The 14,819-nt window shown below is 58.0% G+C and overlaps 1 long non-coding RNA gene across 1 annotated transcript; it reads right to left on the minus strand.

The window, feature by feature from the left end:
• Positions 1–7,675: 7,675 nt before the first annotated feature.
• On the minus strand, positions 7,676–12,179 carry LOC144382640 (uncharacterized). Its single transcript, XR_013450008.1, has 2 exons — positions 10,714–12,179; positions 7,676–7,954 (listed from the first exon to the last, which is right to left on the minus strand). It is a non-coding gene; the product is annotated as an uncharacterized LOC144382640 (long non-coding RNA).
• Positions 12,180–14,819: the final 2,640 nt, after the last annotated feature.

Below are 14,819 nucleotides of genomic sequence, written 5' to 3' on the forward strand. Positions count from 1 at the left end.
GCCGTGTCGTCTCTCTGCTCCTCTGTGCCACCTGCAGCCGGTCTCCGCGTGTTCACGGTGCGCCCACCCTCCGCGTGCCCACCAACCCCCTCGGTCAGCTTTGGTTGCCTTGGCCTGGAAACGAGCAAGCCCTCATCAGCAACCACAGACTGTATTCTAAAGCACGGTTTTAAGTACACCGCTGCTCGCAAGTGAAGAGCCTAAATGGCTCTCGGTGCTGGGCACGGTCTACCCTGTTAGCTCGGCCTCCAGGGCTCCCCTCTGACGCCAGCCTTTCGTCCTCCCAGTGCCCTTTGTGTGCGTGAGCTCCGTCCAGCCCAGAGCATGAGCCCTGGACGCACCTGCCCTCCCCCACCCCGTCCGTCCTCCCTCTTGCTTCCTTCTCCGGTCCCTTCTTCCTTACCGAACCCCCGTCCCCATCAGATGCCCCCATCAGATGCGGCTTCTCCATAAACCTTCAAACTCTCCGACACATTGAGTTCTACCTCTTCCCACCCCCACCCTTAGTATTTTTTGCTTTTCTTTATCCTATTTTTCCTGGTCTCAGAGATTTTTGTCAATGTCTGTCTCCTTGACTAGTCTCTTACATTTTCGGAGGATACGGACCGTTGCTTAGCGCCCTGTCCCTCCCACCCTATCCCCCACCACCAGGCAGCGTCCGGAGGAGGCAGGTGTTGGCTATAAATGTTAGTTTGGCTTCAGCGTCCGGGTTCCAGGGTCTGTCAGGTGAGCTGTTCCTCCACTAAAATGCCTTCGAGGACGGAGTCATTCCCGGAGGCTGGAAGAGATCAGAGATACCCAAGAAGAGAGATGACTCTTTCCGCTGGATTCTGACCTGACTACGGCTCGCCCGCCTTCCCACAGTTAGTTGTGCGGGGAGTGCGGGCCTGGGGGCAGCCGGGTGTGGCCCCAGCCCGGGCCCAGCGCTGCAAGGACGGCTCGGCACACGGAGGTGTGAGGATTCAGCACAAGACACGGGGAGCGTTACGCAGAACAGGGCCGGCCGATTCCGAGTCCGGGAATGTTAGGTGTCGCACTAACGGTAGCAATACATCAAACACATTCAGAATGGGTTTTATCTGTTTCCATTTTAGGACGAATGTGTCTGCTTTCCCGGGAACCCGCGTCAGGGCGCATGAAGGCCCCTTCTGGCCTCCCGCGCAGCCCAGCCCCGCCGTCCCCGGCTCTTCCTTCGCGCTCCTCACTCTCCCTGGGGAGGGGACAGTACCCGCCGTGGCCACCAGGAGGCGCGCGCGTGCCGCGGGAAAGCGCCTGCGCGCGTGTTCCCGCGCCGCGGACACCCCCGGGGCACGCGCTCGGCCGCAGCACGCTGCGGTCTCGTGACCGACGTGAGCGCCGTGACCGCCGCAGCCACGGCCCCGCCCCCGTTCCGGGCGCGCAGGGGGCTCTCTGCCTGCGGGTCTCCCCGCGCCTCTTGCCCACGGCCGTCTCTGGAGCCCCGAGGCCCGGGACCCCCTCCCCGGCGTCGCCGCCGACTAGCCAACAGCTCGGCTCTCCTCCCCTGTGAGAGGGGCTCCGCCCGCTGCCCCGTGAGCGCCGGGGGGCTGCTGTGAACGCCAAGCAGCCCGCGGGACCCGACACTACGAACTACGGAGTGCCCCCGGGGTGTGCCCTGTCTGACCTCGGACTGTGTCATTTCTCGCTCCCGCTGCCTTTTCGGCGACTGCTCTGCCCCGCCGACCCTGGGCCGGGGTGGGGAACTCAGTGCCCGCGGGGGTTCCTGGCCCTCCACGCCTGCTCGGCCAGCCGCAGCCAGAGGGCCGGGAACTCACGTTCCCCGGGCCGTCCCGAGGTGGCTCTGTCGCCCGGGAGAGAAGGACAGAAACCAACGGGGGCGGCGGGCGGCTCCGCAGCTGGCCGCGGGGGAGGCTGAGAGCATCCTGCTGGGGGCCCGAGCCAAGGCACGCGCGCACGTGGACATGAATGTGCGCGCGTGGGCCGGCGCACAAACGCCCCTCCCCGGGTAAGGTACTCCGAGGTCTGGGGACACTAGGTGGCAGCACGAGGCCACAGACCGCGGGGCGTCAGCCTCTCTCTGGCCGCTCCGACGCGAGGGGCACCCCGACCGCGCTCCGACTGCAGGCACCGCGTCCCGCCCCACGCGTGGTAAGGACCCCGAGCAGGCCGGGGAGAGCAGACCCGGAGAGCCCAATGCCCACTCTCCAGGGTTGTTGTCAGCCCCTAGGCTTCGTTTTCCAGCTTTCAAAAGGGTACAAACAAGGGGAAGTTTGGAAAGCTGCATGAGAAATCTGGATTAGGGTAAGGGGGCATCTGGATAGGACTCCCCAACCTAGACTGATCCGGAAAAGAACTGGTTGCAGGAATCCTTTTTTTTTTTTTTTTTAATAAAATAGTGATGTCCTGAGAACATTATTACCTCACCCTTTCCTGCCCCAGGATCCTCAGACATCTCTCCTCCAGTTTCCTCAGAGACAGAGAGCCCATAACCTTTCCCAGCAAAGCAGAAATCAGGCACGTAGTTCATGGAAACTCTTCATTTTTATCTTTCCATCAAGTATTGGTTCTTTGTTCTACCAAAAGCCAGGGACACTTGAGAAAACCCCATCTCAGCCAGGACATCCGGAAAGGCTTCTGAGACACGAAGCAGGGAGTTGACCGTGCCACCATGCCACCTGGGCAAGTGTTCTGGGGTGGGGGGGACATGGTCCCAGTGCAAGATGCCACCTTCTCCTTGGCCTCACTCTGCTTGCTTTTGTAACTCCGAAATGAAATCCCCTTTCTGGATCATTTCCACTCCTCCTACTGCTCAGCTCAATCTCTTAATTAGTGGAGTCATCGTGGCCCTGAAGCCCAGCGGTACCCCTCCCAATTTCCTTGAGCACAATAGAGCCAAGACCACCACCTCATCCTGTCTTCTCTGTCTGTGGGCTGGGACTCCGCAGTCCTCCCCGGTCCTCTCATTCTTCCCCACCCTCCCTGATCCTCCCCGGTCCTCCCCCATCCTCCCCGGTCCCTCCCTGGTCCTCCCCTGTCCCTCCCCGGTCCTCCCTGGTTCCTCCAGACCTCACTTCTTCCCATGCTTCTCCTTTGACCAAACTGATGTAACACTGTCTTTATAACAATGCATATAAAGCACTTGAAACACAACTCAATGTCAATGATTATCATTGCTATTTCCAACTATCTGCAGTATTTTACAGTTTATAAGAACTTTCTTTTTTTTTTAAGATTTTATTTATTTATTTGACAGAGAGAGACACAGCGAGAGAGGGAACACAAGCAGGGGGAGTGGGAGAGGGAGAAGCAGGTTCCCCGCTGAGCAGGGATCCTGATGCCGGGCTCGATCCCAGGACCCCCGGGATCATGACCTGAGCCGAAGGCAGACGCTTAACAACTGAGCCACCCAGGCGCCCCAAGAACTTTCACCTGCATTGTCTAATTCATCCATCCACTCATTCATTCATTCATTCAACAAATATTCATCAAACACCTGTTACATGCCTGTCACTCTTCCGGGCACATGGACACAGGCCCTGCCTTCATGGAGCTTTCAAGGAAGCTTGTGGTTTCCAATGTCAGCTGACACCTTTGCGCTGCTTTGTGTCAGGATCTTGGCGTTGGAAAGAATGTTAGAAACCAGCTAATACAATCACTTACCAAGACCAGAAATTCCTTCTACATCTTCCCTGGGTGGTCATTCTCGACCAAACATTCTCTATCTTTGGTCTTTTCCAGCCATTTGAACATTCTTCCTCATGCCGAACCTAATGTGCTTATTCTCTCCTTCTCTGCATTCCCTGATTCTCCTGCACCTTTAACTGAGTCACCCCTCTTTGGCGTCACACCCCACCAACAGAGAGAGACCACCATCTGTCTCCAGCAGTTTCTTCACAAAGCTTTGCTTTTGAGAGTTAGTTCCTTTTTTAAAAGAATGATTTTAGGGTATCTCCGCTCGGGCAGCTCAGGTAAGCCTCACTTGCTGTGCAGTCATTATCCCCTGCACTTTACTGAGGAGGGGGAAACCTCCCCAGGTCGCCCCCTCACACATGGCAGAGCCCCCTGTCTGTTTTCCAGGCTCTTGCATGCTGGTAGCTCGTTTAAGGTGAGCTCAGTCCGAAGTATGGTGACACTCTTCATCTTTCTGGATTTGGATGTGATTCTCCCCTACTAGAGCCAAGGATATCACATTAGCTTTTAGCAGTTCCAAGAAGCCACTGGATCATGATGTGCTTGTGTTTACGCAAAGTTCAGGTCTTCCTGGTCCACATTCTCGTGAGGAGCGCTCGCTCCTGTCCCCTGCTCTCCCCTACGTTCTGCATGTTCTGCACCCTGGGAGCCTAGGCATCCTTCGAGGACCACCTCCTTCATGAAACCTGCCCTGATTCCACACCACCCCAACTGAACGTTATCTCTTTCTCTCTCCATAGAATTTCTGTTTTATTTTCCGAGCACCTATCACGTCCTGCATGCCAGCAATTTGTGTCCTTGTCTGCACTCTTTAATCAGGGCCTGTTCCTCATTTCCCCTTGGGTCCCTTAGTGCTTTGTACGTGCAGCTATCCAGCAAACACTTGCCAAGTGAGCAAATCTTATAACTAGGAAATGAATATTTTGTCCCTACGCGTGTACATACTTTATACACCGCTGCAGAATTTCTTGAGCAAAGGCTTTCTGTGGCGCTGGGCTCAGTCCTGCTCTGTGTTTCGAGCAGAGCACCTGCCAGGAGCGGTGTGCTGTCCCGCTGAACGCTTGCAGCAGTCCTGTGAGGTGGGCATCACGTCTGTTTCCCAGATGAGGGACTGGAGGCTCCAGACCCAGGGCCACCCCGCTCGCGAGCAGCAGAGCTGGGCCTGGCTCTGACTGTGTTGTTTCTGTCACCCTGCTGCTTTTCGACAGCAAAGCACGTGCCCTTCTGGAGACCGAGTGTGTCTGGGGCAGCGGTCCCAATCAGGTAGCTGTTTGGCAGAGCTGGGGAGACCTGCAGACGGCCCTGCGGAGCTTAGGAGTTTAGGACAGGGCTGCTGGTGGCTGCTGTAGGTTCTTTTACCCCCCCACCCCTTTTAAAGTAAGCTCTACGCCCAACGTGGGGCTTGAACTCAAGACCCCAAGATCAAGAGTCGTGCACTCTACGGATGGAGGCAGCCAGGTGCCCCCAAATAGGAGAGAAGACTCTTTTTTTTTTTTAAGTAATAGCCCCTTGAGGTTCTTGAGTGGGTTACAAACCAGCTAAAAGTGGTGGTTGAGGGACAGGATGGGGTGGCAGTGGCCAAGGCAGGGGAACCCGTGGGCGGACACTGCTGTTCCTTGCGTGCATGATTCATTCTCCCCAACCCCTCCTGAAGAACCCTCTCACCTGTAAGTCTTTGCTCAGATGCCACCTTTTTGGGAAGCCCCGCCCTGGCTCCCTCACCCTGTTTCGCGTCTCATTTACGGTCTGGGGCAGCGTCTCCCTGGGTGTCTGAAGCCTCCAGCCGGATGTGCCGTGCACGCCCTCCCGGTTCCAGCCGACAGCTCCCCGCCAGGCTCCCCTGAAGCCTCTCTCCCCCATTTGTGAAGCCCCCTTCAGCGACAGAGTAATAACCAACAAGACATTAAATGTGAAAAGCCTATAGAATAAATGACTTTTCGCTGGATTCCGACTGGTGTTTACGTGCATCTTCACGTCCTGTCCCCACACTTCTGCAGGGAGGGGTGAAGGCTACGTTGCAGTAACGACTCCCCAGCAGTCCCAGGTGGGAGAGACTCAAAGAGACCAAAAATGGGTCGGGGCTGAGTTGGGGGGGGGCGCTGAGCGACTCGTCCCACACCCGGCAGGGGGCTGATCCCCGGAGGCCCGGGCCTGCCGCCCCTCGCCCGGATTCCCAGCGTCGCAGGCTCCCGAGAAGAATGCGGCTCAGGAGCATACGTGACCTTTCACCCTTCAGACAAGCTAAGTTTGTTTTCTCCTTTTCTGTCCATCCCGCAGCAGGAGGGAGGGGGAAATGGGATGGGCCTTGTCGAACTTTCTCCCGCGACAATACCCCAGAGGAGTTGAAGTGCAGGGAGTAAAGGATCTATTTATTTTGGCTCAGGAGGGACAATGTAAGCAGATGGTCTTTGATGGGATTAGCGGCGTAATCTCTAAGACCCTGGTAAATTGGAAAATGATCCATTATATTCCACGAACCTTTGGCGGCTTCAGCTCCTGGGGAGGGAGGGGCAGGGCCCAGGGGCACCTTGTTAGAAAGGACCCCCCTCTGGGAGCAGCCCAACCCCGCACAGAGAATTTGGGAAGGAGTTCGTTAGCTGCACGGCGCCAGCCCCTCTCCTCTTGAGAGAGCACAGAAATCAGAACTCTCCCTGTGCTCTCTCAGAGCTCCTTACTCTCGGTCTCCCTCCTCCCTCCTCAGGAGATGGCTGAAGGGTCCTGGCTACCACCCCCTGCCCACCCCCCGACCCTTTCCACTCCCAGGGTGCTCAAGGCGACTCTTCCTTGTGAAGAGAAAGATATGAACTCTCCCACCTTGGAAGGGCAGGAAATTCTTCTTAGAATCCAAACTGTATCCCTCCCACTGGATTTCCAGTCTGTTGCCCACTCCCAGCCCCACAGCCCAGGAGGACCCCTCTGCTCCACACCCTGGGAAGCCGGGCAGAGCCTGGGCCAGAGAGGGGGATGGGAGGCCGCTGCGGGGAGTAGGGGCTGGGGAGGGGAGAAATGTGAAAGGGGAGATAGGGTGATAATGAACCACTCCGCCCAGCCCTCCACCCTCTTCACTCACCTCGGTCCCCCAGAGCCCAAGTGCCTCCAGGCCTAGGAGCCCCTCCATCTGGAGAATCTGGGCTGTGGAGGTGGGGGCATATGGGAGCCCTCGTCCGTGCGAGGGCTGGTGCAGCAGCTCAGGTCGTAGAAGCTGTCTGCCCTGTGTGCTACATCTTCGTCCCCATGGTAAGCTGCAGTTTCTAAAGAAACTTGGATGTTCAGAGTGGTCGTTTGGATCTCCGAACAACCGAATGAGGAGGGCATCGGAAAACTTGGAAAGCAGGTGTAGACAGGGTCGGTGACTTGCTGAGGGCCCCAGGTCAGTGCGGACAGAGCCCGGACTGAAACTCAAGCTCAGTGTACCAGGGGGTCGGCGCACGTTGGTAAATGCGTGAAGTGTTTAACTACCGCACACCTTGTTCATTCATTTCAACACTTCAGTCGTGTCCAGAACTTTCAGTAGTTCTTGAACAGGTGTCTGATTGCAACTGTAACAGATTCATAGACTTAATTTGGGGGAATCCAAAGCTCAAACACAAACAATCAAAACATGCATTTTTCCATACACAGAAGCCACAATTCTTTGAAAATAAGCACATACATGAGGGGAGCCGGAGGGTGGACAGGTAGAAGGGTAGTCACTCAACTCCAAATACAAATTCCAACACCTCTGAGCGTATTAACTTCAACTGTAAGAGATGAAGCAGGTGACTTGGGGGGGCGGTTCCGGGAGGAATTCGACTTGTACAATATTTTATTTCAGACTATTCCAATGTATTAAGATATATTTTACTTTATTTTAACATTTTTTACAAATGGACACTTTGTAATGTGTGTATTTTTTCAACTTTGTTTTTAAAGTTATCTCTACGCCCATCGTGGGGCTTGAACCTGAGATCAAGAGTCCCCTGCTCTACCAACTGAGCCAGCCAGGCGCCCCTAACGTATGTATGTATTTATTTATTTTTTGAGATAGCTTGAGCTGACGCCGGGGTTTGCAGACTGCTTAAACCAGGAAGGCAGAGTGGAGAGGTAGCAAGCTGCCACCACCCATCCCCCTCTCCACTGTCCTCTGCCCCCGGTACAACAATCGCAAAGTGGACGGGACAATCCCGAATTGGAGGAAAGCTACAATTCCTTGACTGTCTGCGAAGGGCCAAGCGGGCATACAGCGGGCACATTCATTCACTGAGTTCACAGCCCAGGGAAATAGGCTTCCTGTTCTCCACGGTACCTGTTAGGAAGAGAGGATCCGGGAGTTTAGGGAACCGGCTTAGCGTCACACGGCCAGTTAAGTGGTGGGGCTGGCATTGCAGACTACGCTCCCCCTAACAGCCTGCACCCCTCCACCGAGCCCCCTGGCCTTCACATCGATCCTCCCCCAGAATGCTTGCATATTCACCTCGCGGCAGGGACTCTCCAGGGAGGCCCTCCCGCTCCCTGGTCTCCCCGGTTTCTCCCATGGGAGCACCCCACTCCTCACCTCCCACCCCCACGGGTAAGGGGTAAGGGTTTTCTCTCGGGTTAGCTCATCCTCTGCCCCAAATTAAGACACAATCCATTTACTGATGAAGTCCAAAATAATCTGGAATAGGACTGACCCACCAGATCTGAGTTGGGCTCATTCCCTCCTGGCTCTGGTCACCTTTGCACTGGAAGAACCCTTCCTTCATCAAGGAGGAAAGGGGTGGACGCAATGGTGTGGCCAAGGCCGCTGGGCTGGTCATCACCACCCCTCCCAGCCCCTCTCCCTCCCTCCGCAGCCCACAGAGGTGGAGGCGGAGGAGACTGCTGGGAGGCATTTATCCAGGTGTACCGAGAGCCAGGTGGCCACCTGACACTGAGGTCAGCTGGGGCTTAGTTAGGTTGCGAAGCTCTGGACTGAGCCAGCCTCTCAGTTGCCAAGAACGCCCTGCACGTCAGTCTGGAGGCTTGGGCTGGCTGTCCCCGCTTAGGTCCCTGCTCTGTGCCCTGGAATGTTAGAGCTTCTGCAAAGCACCGGCTCTCTATCCCCTTCCCTGCTCCGGAGAACCACAGACAGGGTCCACGTGGTCTACGCCTGGCTCCCTCCGCCCTTGGAAACCTGGGTCTAGGGGCAGAACTGGGCAGCTTTGGAAGAAAAGGGAAGGGGCCCCCAGAGCCGCTGGAGAAGGGGGAGGGTTGCAAGGCCTCTGGCCAGACTCCGGGAGGGGCCCAGCGCCCTTCCACCGCCTTGGTCGGGTCCCTCTCTCCTCCGTCGTATTTCCCTGGATCTCCTTCTCTCCGCCTCTCTTCCTCCCCTGGCCGCTGGTTCTTGGGCCCCCTTCTCCCCTGGCTCTGTCCGGCTGGTCTTCCTCGGCCTCGGCTTGCCAGGCTCCCGCGTTGCCCCAGCTTCTCCGGTGACCGATTCCTCAGCCTCCCGACCCCGCACCGCGGCCGGGCCTTCCCGCCTGGGGCTGACGGCCAACGGGGCCGGGTGGGGACTGGGGCTGCCACGGCCCCCGGCCTCCAAGCGCCCCACGGAACCCGGCTTCGCGAGCCTCCGCTTGGCGCCGTGAATCCGGAGACAGCGTCTACAAGGGCCTGGCGGCCAAAAACTCGAATTCGAGGGAGGACTGAGCCTGGGGGTTGGCAGTGGAGGAGGGAGGTCGTGCTAGGCTTTATTCCCCCCGGGGATGGGCTCGGCGGCGGAGGTGGGGGGAGGGGAGGAGGCACTGCACGGCCTCCAGCCGGCTGTTCGCCCGAGCCGGGTCCGGGGAGCGGGCGGCCAGCGGAGGAGACCCCGCGGCAACCACTTCCCACGGCTCCGGGGACCCCGGGACCCTCGGTTCCTGCAGCGCCTCGGATCCCGTGCCTCCTCCTTCCCGCAGTGCCCCGAATCCCGCAGCACTCCCATCCTGCATCCACCCCACTTCCCGCGGCTCCCCATCCCGTGCCCCCCCGCTTCCCGCAGCAGTTCCCGCTCCCCACGAATCCGTAGGCGCCCCCGTCCCTGAATCCCCCCTACCCCGGCTGCCCGCGGCCCCCTTTTCCCGAGCACCCCCCTTCCTGCAGTCTCCCAGATTCCGCGGCCCCGGATCCTGTGCCCCGCCCCCGCCCCGCTTCCCGCGACCCCTGGCTTCTTGCAGCCCCCAAACTCCCGCGTCCCCAGATTCCCGCAGCCCCCGGGTCCTGCAACCCCCCGACCCTGCAGCCCCCCGCTTCCCGCGCCCCTCGGTTTCCTACAGCTCCCCCCCGGATCCCGTGCCCCCCGCTTCCCACGCTCCCCGGCTTCCTGCAGCCCCCCGGATCCCGTGCCACCACCCTCCCCCTCTTCCCCCAGCCCCCCAACTCCAACGCCACCTCGCCGCGTCTCGGCCCCTCCCCTCGGGCGCCTTGAAGCCTTTTCTTTTCCATTTTATTACCTTGCCCTTCCTATCATTTAATTTAACGTTTTAAAGATCTTTGTTATGTTTCCCTTTTATTTCATTTAGTGTTATTTTATCCCTTTTGTTTTAACGTTTGCTTCCTTTTCAAATGGATTTTGTTCTCCTCCTTCTCTGTTTCCGATTCCCTTTCTCTTTCTCCGCTCCCAGGTCGCCTCGGCTGTCCCGTCCTCCGCGGGCGCCCGCGGCCGTGCGCCCCAGAAAGAGCGGCGCCCCACCGCGCGCCCCGCCCCCGCGCGGAGCCCCAGGGCCGGGACTTGGTGGGAAGCGGGAGCCGAGCCGCCGGCGCCCGGAGAGCGCGACTGGAGCAGGGGCGCGCGGCGTGCTCCCGCCTGGGCTGGCCCGGCCTGGCCCCGGGCAGGCGGGGAGGACAGGCCCACGGTTCACGCCGGCACTCAGGGGCCCCTAGACACGCACGGGCAAACACCGAGATCAACCAATGTCACCCGCGCAGCCTCAAAGCACAAGAACACACCACCCTCGCGGAGCGGGCACATAATGGACGCAGAAGGGACCGGTAGGCGCGCACCAGCCAGCGCGCACATCACTGCACGCTGCAGATAGACAGGACTCAGGCGCACGAACCTACTTGCACGCACTCGGCAGCTCAGGGGGATTTCAGCGCTAACTCGGCCCATCGCAGTGTGACCCTCCGCAGCCACATCGCAGTGGGAAGGGGGCCTGCCTGGTGTCCCCCGCGGGCGCAGCCTGGCCGGATGCGCAGCCATGGGAGTTCAGCACCTCTGCCTCCACTAAGGCTGTAGGGGCTCCCAAGGTGGGAACACTGGTGCTTGTGTAGCTAAGGGATCCGGCCTAAATCTGAGAGCGGGAGCCCCAGAAATGAGCATCAGCCCCGGAGGACTGAAGCCAGCGCGGCACCCAGAAAATGGCACCGCGTTAGAGTATCAGGCACGCGATCCGAATGCCAGGGAGGATTCCCAGCCGCATGTACCACGCACAGGGCTGGTGTCGGCCAGCTGCCCACTTAGAGACCATCATTGTGTGAAAAGGAGCAGAAAAGATGTGTGTGGTTCTAGGAATAAAAGTAACATATGTATACAAATATAGGTACCAATACACACCTAGGGGGATGGAAAGTAGAAACTCTGTCTCCAGCTCACGACGGGCACGCTAGCCCGAACCTCTGCGGCCAGGGCTGGGGCTCTTTCCAGGGCAGATGGGATGGGTGCCATGGGAGCTCTGAGGGGAAAGGCTGGTTTGTGGGGAAACCATATGTATCAGATCTATTTTCAAATCACACACACAAAAGGGATATTTTGGCAGCGTTGGGGATGAGCTCTAGGGTAAAAGACCAGCGGGGCTGTGCCCCAGAAGTCCTGGGTCTGGAAGGCGCTCCCAGCTGCGGCAGCATGTGGCGGACGACGGAGCCTGACCACAGGCAGGTGTCGGTCCACGAAGACCGTGCAGGATGGAAACACAAACCCGATGAGATCAAGTCACACCCGGACCTGCTCCACACGCAGCTGCCGACAACCATACCGGGCACGAGGCAGGCAGTGTGTGGTTGCAGATGTCCATCTGGATTGCCAGGGACATTGATTTTGTAAGAGAGAAGATGGGCTAGGAGATGTTTATGTGCACACACAGGACTCCCTAGGTTTGGAGCTCAGTTCTTGTACGTGAGAGCCACAGAAGTGGGGAAGTGCATAGAGAAAGAGAAATCCCAGGGAGTCCCTGCCTGAAGCCGGGTCTCCCCGGGGCAGCCCTGGGGTATGGGGGGGGTGCGGAATCCATTGTCCAAACATCATCAGATGCATGCAGGGGGGATGTGCCTGATGCAGCTGCAGATCCGTTCACCGTTCACTGATTTCTGGACTGAGCCTGGAGGAGAAACAGGGAGGAGGAAGGGCCACGTCCCAGGTCTCTTGGGTGGGATAGAGAAGGGCAGGCTTGGCCCCTGGGATTGGCTGGCTGTCACTCTCTTGTCCTTGACTGGGTTCCCAGTGCCTTTCTTGTAGATCTCGCTCTCGGCCTCTCTCGGTCCCTCTCTCTGGCTGCCTTTCAGTGCGTTACTCTTCTGTATTATAGGGCCACAGAGAAACTCTGCCGGACCCAGGAGCAGATAGAAGCACGAACGTCTTCTGGGGATGTGGAGGTCACTGGTGATAAAGCCCATCCTCTTGCTGGTGTCTGTGTATTTATGTGATAGCGCATTTTCATGTTTGTGCAAAAATCCAAGTACAGCCTTGAAAGTTTGTTTTCTTTCAGTCCTTCGGCTACTGTCTCTCAGGGGGGTCTCTCTCTGTCTCTCAAGGACCCTTCCCCTTCTTCATTATACCACTCAAGAACAGTCTGGGCCCTTGGACTTGGCCGCAGTTTCTGTCGGTAACCCTCCTGCCCCCCAGTATGGCCTTCAGTGAAGTTTGCCCCAGGTGGGCAACGCTTTACTGAGGCTGAGACGGCTGGAGGGCCCCCCTGGGAGCAGTGCCTGGAGGGAGACGTTGGCAACTTGGTGGGGAGGCAAGTATCTCTAAGGACATGACAAGGCCTGTGGGGCCCCTCGAACAGAACAGGGGAGGGGCTGGAGGCCTCTTCTGAGTGGAACAGAGGGAAGGGCATGGGTGAGGCTCTAAAACCCGCGGCCAAGGGCCAGTGCAATCCCACCTGGCCAGGCAGGGGAAGAGGGACCCAAGTCAGCAGGGCAAGTCCTGCGAAGAATATGAAGGAAAAGCAATTAGTCCTGTCAGGTCCCACTTCCCACCCCCAGATGTGGCGGAAATAACGTCTGGGTAAGAGAAGGCAGGGTGTGAGAAGGGAGCCCCAGGCACCTGGCGACATCTAGGTGGAGAGCCCAACAGTGAAGACAGTGACAGACACCCAGGGGGAGGGGAAGGGGCTGGAGTCCGCCTCTGTCCCCCCTTCCCCCCTCCCCCCCCCCCCCCGTGTGCGCTCACCAGGCAGCAGCGGGAATATGACACCAGGGACAAACGCCTCTGCGTGGATCCTGTGACTATTTACTAGGTGGTGCAAGCAGGGCGGAGGGCTTGGGGGTGGGGTGCGCTCCCGGCAGGGTGGCAGCAGGGACAGCGGCCGGCCCCATGCCCGCGACCGAACGCACCTGCAGAGCCCATGCTGCCCCCTCCCTCCAGAGAAGCCGGCGGGGGTGTTCTCTCCCAGCCTGGATTCCTTCGCGCCCCGCCCCCCCCCGCCATCCCCCCCCCGCCCCCACCCCACGCCCCGGCCCTGCTGCTTCTCGGCTCCTGGGCCCTGGGGGTCCGTCTCCCTGTCTCTGTCACTCTTCACAGCTTTGCTGCCTCTGTCCTCAGGTCTCTGTCTCTCCACGCTCTCCCCACCCCCCCTTTGTGAATTAAGAGACTTCTCCCGGAGCCCCTCTCCACCCTTCCCAGAATGACACCAAGCAAAGTGTCCCACTCCCTCGGCCCCCTCCTCTAGGACTGCGGCCCCCTCCGCCAGCGTCAGATAATTGCTGGTGTGCCGCTCTGAGGAGCCCGAGCTGATACGAGGGAAGGAGAGGGGGAGAGAAATAAATAATAATTTGCTTCCATTCAGTGTATATAGGTTACTTGATTTGCATATATGCTAATAATGCTATAATTACCCTGCTGTTCTGGCCTATGATCAAGTTCTATAAATACATGGATAGCAGAGCGAGGCCTAGCAACACCACCCCAAATTATAAAGTATGTGTCTGTGTGCATCTATGTGTCCCCTAAATCCACAAGCTTCTCTTTGTTATAACATGGCCCTGGGAGCCCTTAGCTCTTCCGGCTCTCGGCTCTCGGCTGCCCCCCCAGTGTTCGGAGACGGGGGAGGAGGAAAGACCGGCCTGAATGAGAAAATATTCTGGGTTATATGTAATTTTTTGTATTGATATTATTATGAATAAATTATTACTGGTTTTAGGAAAATCAAAGATTTCCCCCAAATCATTCAATTAGTTATTGCCTGAATGCCCTCACCTCGGATGGGCCCGGACTTTGGGGTGCAGGTTGGGGCACGGGAAGAGGCCACCTCCCTACGCTGGGCCTGTTGAGATGTTTAAGAAAGTGCTGGCTATGGGGCCCCCTTCCCCAAAGCTGCCCCCACACCTCAGCCTCCTCGCCTGCTCCGGGCTCTGGGAGCCGTGCAGATGTTTGGGGGATGGTGGCAGAGGTGGGAGGAGGCCTGGAGCAACATAAAAGATGAGATCCACAGCTGTCTGCTTTTAATTATAATTATCCCCTTTCGCTTCCTTTCTGGCTAATGAGGGGGGGATTCGATTTTTTTTCTCCCTTTTCTCCCCCCCCTTCCCCTGGAATTGAGGGGTGGAGTGAGTTCAGGGTCCTCCTCCCCTGCCTCCCCTAGCCCCTGGTTACTGGGAGAAAGGCAGACTCCAGAGGGTGGGGACAGTGTGAAGAGCTTTGCAGGAACAAAGGGAGGACAGGTTTGGATTGCTGGACACGTCCCAGAGTTGGAGAGACCCCCTCCATCCCCCTGGCACCCCTCCCATCAGCCCCCCAGCCCCCAGACAAGGAGCTCAATGTCTTCCAGCCGGTGAGAAAGGAGCTAAAGGGAGCCCAGGCCTAGAGGGAAGGAGGAGGGAAGGGGTGGGGAGCTGGGGGCGCAAAATTAGTCTCAAAGGATCTTTATTTCTGAGCTAGTGAAGCAGATGTAATCAAGGGGAGAGCAAAATAATCATAATGGGAGGGATGAGGGGAGGGGAGCCGAGGCTGG

This window comes from Halichoerus grypus, chromosome 7, assembly GCF_964656455.1.
Source record: "Halichoerus grypus chromosome 7, mHalGry1.hap1.1, whole genome shotgun sequence".
NCBI lineage: Eukaryota > Metazoa > Chordata > Mammalia > Carnivora > Phocidae > Halichoerus > Halichoerus grypus.